A 6,000-nucleotide genomic window follows, 5' to 3' on the forward strand; every position below is an offset into this window, starting at 1 on the left:
CAAAAGTGAAGCAACAGTGTCCACATCTATGCAGACTGTCACAGAGGAGAAAGGGACTAAGGGTGCCATCAGCATCTCCACACAAACCATCACTGAACCGGAACAGCCTAAACCAGTAGCCCTTGCCCCCGTTCAGAAGAAGAAATCAAGGACCAAATCAGTCCGCATAGTGACTGATGAGGGTGCAGCAGGACCTTCACACTCAGCAGAAGAGACAAAGCCAGAAATCATCACTCGCTCTCTATCTCTAGGTCAGCTGCGTGACCTGCGAAGGGAATTCACCCGCCAGACCAACGAGTCCATCCTGACCTGGCTGCTCCGCATCTGGGACGCTGCAGCCAATGACACCATTCTAGATAGAAGTGAGGCCAGGCAACTGAGATCGTTGTCCCGGGATGTGGTCATTGACCAAGGAATTGAGAAAAGCCAAGAACCTCTCAGCCTCTGGCAGCGACTGCTAACAAGTGTGAAGGATAGATACCTTTGTAAAGAAGACCTCCAAGTGCACCAAGAAAAATGGAACACAATAGAACAAGGTATCCGATGTCTGAGGGAATTGGCTGTGTTGGAGATCATTTTTTCAGAAGATGAGAGATTTCCTAAAAACCCAGATGGTGTCCAGTGCACATCATGGATGTGGTTGAGATTTGCACGGCTTGGACCCGAGATGTACTCACGTTACCTGGCAACACTGCAATGGAGGGAAGGTGAGGACAGGGTAGGTGTCTTGGCTAATAAACTAAGAATTTACGAGGACACTGTCACTGCCCCAGTTCGTACCCATGTCTCGTCTGTGGAAACAAGACTGGCTGAGCAAGTCCGGAACTTGATTGAAGAAAGCCATCAGAAACTGAAAAAGAACTTAAGGAAGAAATTTACCGTATCCCACCAGAGCCGATGAGAGTCTCTGCCATGAGGAGCAGGCGCTCCCCAGCCAGGAAGAGAAAATACACACCACGAGGCAACCTCTGGTCTTTTCTTCGGGAGCATGGAGAAGACATGAAGAAGTGGGATGGAAAACCCACCTTCTCCTTAGCAGCCCGGGTACGTGAACTGAAAAGAGAAACACCTACCACAAAGAGCCCATCTAGAATCAATGTTGCTCTGGTCTCTCCTGCACAGAACTCCAGACGGTACAGGAATGATGATATGAATGATCCTCTTGAAGGAACCTCAGAAACCTATTTACAAGAAGAGAGCAATGTATGCCATGACCAGGAATAGGGGGGCCCTGCCTCTAGCCAGGTAGAGGAAAGGGACAATCGGATCTACTGGACTGTGTGGATCCGATGGCCTGGAACATCTGACCCACAAAGATATACGGCTCTGGTTGATACCGGTGCTCAGTGTACTCTGATGCCATCAAGGTACGTGGGAGCGGAACCCATTTCCATTTCTGGGGTGACCAGAGGATCCCAGGAGCTGACTGTACTGGAAGCTGAAGTAAGTCTAACTGGGAATGAATGGCAGAAACACCTCATTGTGACTGGTCCAGAAGCCCCATGCATTTTGGACATAGACTATCTCAGAAATAGGTATTTCAAAGACCCAAGAGGATACCGCTGGGTTTTTGGCATAGCTGCTTTAGAGACAGAAGGCATCAGACAACTGAGTACCTTGCCTGGACTCTCAGACGATCCCTCTGCTGTGGGACTACTGAAAGTTGAAGAACAACAGGTGCCGATCACCAGAGCAACAGTGCACCGTCGGCAATATCACACCGACAGAGACTCTGTCGTCCCCATCCATAAGATGATTCGTGAGCTGGAGAGCCAAGAGGTAGTAAGCAAGGCTCGTTCACCCTTCAATAGCCGTATATGGCCTGTGCATAAGTCCAGTGGAGAATGGAGACTGACAGTGGATTACCGTGGCCTAAATAAAGTCACACCACCAGTGGGCACTGCCATACCAGACATGTTGGAGCTTCAGTATGAGCTGGAATCCAAGGCAGCAAAATGGTATGCGACCATTGATATTGCAAATGCCTTTTTCTCCATTCCTCTGGCAGCAAAATGCAGGCCTCAGTTTGCCTTCACCTGGAGGGGCGTGCAGTACACCTGGAACTGACTGCCCCAAGGGTGGAAGCACAGTCCCCCCATTTGCCATAGACTAATCCAAGCTGCACTGGAAAAGGATGAAGCTCCAAAACACCTGCAATACATTGACGACATTATCGTGTGAAGAAACACAGCAACAGAATTCTTTGAGAAGAGAAAGAAGATAGTTCAGATTCTCCTGAAGGCCGGCTTTGCCATCAAAAAAAGCAAAGTCAAGAGACCTGCTCGAGAGATCCAGTTTCTAGGAGTGAAATGGCAAGATGGACGGCGTCAGATTCCCACTGAAGTCATCAATAAGATCACTGCAATGTCTCCACCGACCAACAAGAAGGAAACACAAGCTTTCCTAGGTGCCATAGGCTTCTGGAGGATGCGCATTCCCGAGTATAGCCAAATCGTGAGCCATCTCTACCTGGTTACCTGCAAGAAGAACGATTTCCACTAGGGCCCAGAACAACAGCAAGCTTTCGCGCAGATCAAGCAAGAAATCGCTCATGCAGTAGCCCTTGTCCCAGTCAAGACGGGATCAGAGGTGAAGAATGTGCTTTACTCTGCAGCCGGGAGCCATGGTCTGTCATGGAGCCTTTGGCAGAAAGTGCCGGGTGAGACTCAAGGACGACCACTGAAATTCTGGAGCCGAAGCTACAGAGGATCCGAAGCCAACTACACTCCCACAGAGAAGGAAATCTTAGCCGCCTATGAAAGAGTCCAAGCTGCCTCAGAAGTGATTGGTACTGAAGCACAGCTGCTTCTGGCACCTCGACTACCGGTGCTGGGGTGGATGTTCAAGGGAAAGGTTCCTACCACACATCACACCACCGACACCACGTGGAGCAAATGGATCACCCTGATCACGCAGCGCACCCGTATTGGAAACCTGAATCGCCCTAGAATTCTGGAAATTATAACAAACTGGCCTGAAGGTGAGACCTTTAGATTATCCTCTGAAGAAGAGGAGGAGCAAGTGACACGGGCCGAAGAAGCCCCACCATATAACGAGCTACCAGAGAGTTAAAGACGATAAGCCCTTTTCACCGACGGTTCCTGCCAAATTGTAGGTGCTAACCGGAAATGAAAAGCTGCTGTATGGAGCCCCACATGACGAGTTGCACAAGCTACCGAAAGAGAAGGTAGATCGAGTCAAGTTGCAGAGCTTAAAGCTGTCCAGCTGCCTTTAGATATTGCTGAACGAGAGAAGTGGCCAAGGCTCTATCTCTACACTGACTCATGGATAGTAGCTAATGCTCTGTGAAGATACCTGGACCACTAGAGAAAAGCCAACTGGCAGCGCAGAGGGAAACCCATCTGGGCTGCTGAGATTTGGCAGGACATCGCCACCCGAGTAGAAAAGCTGACCGTGAAGGTTCGACACGTGGATGCGCACGTACCCAAGAGTCGGGCTAATGAAGAACATCATAACAATGAGCAGGTGGATCGAGCTGCCAAGGTGAAAGTATCTCAGGTTGATCTAGACTGGCAGCACAAAGGAGAATTATTCCTAGCTCGTTGGGCTCATGATACCTCTGGTCATCAAGGGAGAGATGCAACATATCGATGGGCTCGTGACCGAGGGGTGGACATTACTATGGACAGCATCTCCCAGGCTATCCATGACTGCGAGACCTGTGCTGCGATCAAACAGACCAAGCGAGTGAAGCCTCTGTGGTATGGTGGACGATGGTCAAAGTATAGGTATGGGGAAGCCTGGCAAATTGACTACATCACCCTTCCCCAAACCCGCCAAGGCAAGCGCTACGTGTTCACCATGGTGGAAGCAACCACTGGATGGCTGGAGACCTACCCTGTGCCTCATGCTACTGCCCGGAACACCATCTTGGGCCTGGAAAAGCAGATCCTGTGGAGACATGGCACCCCTGAGAGAATTGAGTCAGACAACGAGACTCATTTCAAGAATGGCCTCATAAGCACTTGGGCCAGAGAACACGGAATCAAATGGATATGCCATATCCCATACCATGCACCAGCTGCTGGGAAGGTGGAAGCTGCAATGAACTGCTTAAAACTACCCTTAAGGCACCTGGCGGAGGGACCTTCAAAAATTGGGAACTGAACTTAGCGAAGGTCACCTGGATGGTCAATACACGAGGGTCCATCAATCGAGCTGGTCCTGCCCAGTCTGAATCCTTGCACACAGTGGATGGAGATAGGGTCCCTGTGGTACACTGAGAGGTATGTTAGGAAAGACTGTTTGGATTAATCCCACCTCGGGCAAGGGCAAACCCATCCGTGGGGTTGTCTTTGCTCAAGGACCTGGTTACACTTGGTGGGTGATGCAAAAGGATGGGGAAACCCACTGTGTACCACAAGGAGACCTTATTTTAAGTGAGAACTGTGTGTAGGTTTTCATTGTATATATATGTGTGTGTGTGTGTGTGTAGTTTAAGGAAAGTATTGATTTGGGATGATGTAGATGGTAATAGAATAAGGGGTGGATAATGTCCTGGGTTGAAGTATATTCTATCACCATCTTCATGAACTGTTGAAACCAGGTGAGGCAGTGCTCCCTGCCTCCTCCACTCTGGCTTATCTTCTGTTAATGGGCCCATCAGCACCTTTGCTACACAGCTCACAGATAACCCCCTCCTGGACTACCTCCTGTTAAAGCGCCCATCAGGCCTTATCACATGACTCACCATCCCATTGTGAGATGCTCCGCCCAGAGGGAGGAACCAAGAATTCCAGCCTGGATATAAGTTCAGACTCTGAACACCAGAGGGGTGCTTACCCACTGGATTCCCAGAGGACCCGAGCTACCAGACCTTTCTACAGGATCACTGCTTGAGGAAGACCACCTCATCTGGACTGCTTCCATCACTCCGCTCAGGTTGTATTCTGACTCTGTCAGTGGTTTTTTGTATTATTGCATCTATTCTAGTTTACTTTCTTTCTTTTTTTTTCTATTAAATTGTATCTCTGACTTGGAGCCTCTCATTTGTTTTGCCTTCAAACTACTACTGGGGCTCATTAGAATCAATCAAGTCCTGACAAACCATGGCTGTGCCTTGATTTCCCTCTGGTCTGTTGCAGTTCATTAAGTCTTTTTTCCTACAGTTATTGAGAAATCTTTCAAAGAGCTTCAAATAAACCCACATTCCTATTTCCAAGGGTGAATTTGGTTTTTTTAGAGAAGAAGTGATTGCAGCATTCAGTGGCAGAAATTAACCCAGGGACTCTCCCAAGGAAGTCTGGCCTGGTCAGAGAAGCTGTGCCTTGAGCTCTGACCCAGTGTGGACAACCTTGCTCCACAATCCCCAACCCATCCTGTCTCTCCTCACTCACCCGGGACCTGCATTGCTCAGACAACTGGCTGCAATCAGCCAAAAAAGTGTTTTCTTCCTTAATTAGCAATCTAAAGCTCCTAAATTTCAGGCAATCTCCTCAAATGGGTGCGCTAAACCCAAAATGCCACAAAGGCGGTTCCCCTTTCCTGAGGCAGAGCCATGCAAGGAATGTTTTAGACACACAGGAAGTTCTACAGTAGAAACAAATCCAGAGTTGGCTGAAGGCAGAATTAGAACAACTGCTGAAGGACAGACAACTTTGAACTCCTTGCACCTCCAGGCTCTGGCTGGGTTGTTGGGAGCTGTGTGAGTGAGCCCAGAGTGAGGGGAAGGGAAATGCAGAGAGCCCTGGAAGTGCTTCTGTGCACACAGGCTGTGGGGAAGGACACTGCAGGCCTGGCCTGGGCCAGGAGTGAGGCTGGATCATCATTCCAAGCTGCCCAGGGCCATGGCAAGGGGCTGTGGCCATGGACACTGGCCTGAGCCCAGTGCCTGGGCCCCTTGCTCAGGACTGGTGTCAGTGGCCAGAGCCAGAATGGATCCCTTGCTGGGGGCTGTGCCATGACCACCTGTCCTGTGCCGCGCTGGCTGCTCAGGCACCGCAGAACCAGCAGCAAATGCCGCTGCCAGGGCCAAAGGCA

This window comes from Chamaea fasciata, unplaced genomic scaffold, assembly GCF_029207755.1.
Source record: "Chamaea fasciata isolate MVZ Bird 193981 ecotype frontalis unplaced genomic scaffold, bChaFas1.0.hap1 SCAF_9, whole genome shotgun sequence".
Lineage (NCBI taxonomy): Eukaryota > Metazoa > Chordata > Aves > Passeriformes > Sylviidae > Chamaea > Chamaea fasciata.